The sequence below is a fragment of the Cibotium barometz genome, chromosome 21 (assembly GCF_041138505.1).
Source record: "Cibotium barometz isolate CiBa-2024 chromosome 21, ASM4113850v1, whole genome shotgun sequence".
Lineage (NCBI taxonomy): Eukaryota > Viridiplantae > Streptophyta > Polypodiopsida > Cyatheales > Cibotiaceae > Cibotium > Cibotium barometz.
This window is the reverse complement of record NC_141066.1, coordinates 54,332,079-54,332,579: the sequence shown is the minus strand read 5'-3', so window position 1 is coordinate 54,332,579 and position 501 is coordinate 54,332,079.

Genomic DNA, 501 nt, shown 5'->3' with positions numbered 1-501 from the left:
AAACCCATATTCACGTAAACATGGGTTTCTTGCTTCATAAGCAAAGAAACTGCTTTGCCCCATTGGATTTTGTATTTTGTGTAACAAGCTGCAATGACTACTTTGCCCTTCCACAAACTCTCTCCAACAAACTAGATATAAGTGTGAAGAGGTTATCGTGATTTGATGAGGGTAGTTAGGGAGACAATTATGAAACTAGATGATTAGGGAGATGATCATGAAACTAGATGCTTTTCATGTGAGCTATAAATTGATATATGCCATTGCTCATTTATGTGCTAAATGAACGAGTGATCAGTGTGCCATTGCTTACGTATTGTTTTAATCCTTTCTTAATTAATCTCATCTTTTAATCATGGTGTGTAACACTTGCTATGATCCACCCTAGGTAATAATCATTTTTATGTTATTTAACCCAAATTAAGTAATCAAAACAAAGAAAATATTGGGATTATAACTAAAATGTATGCTTTTTGTTTGGTGAAAGTAAAGGCAATGCCA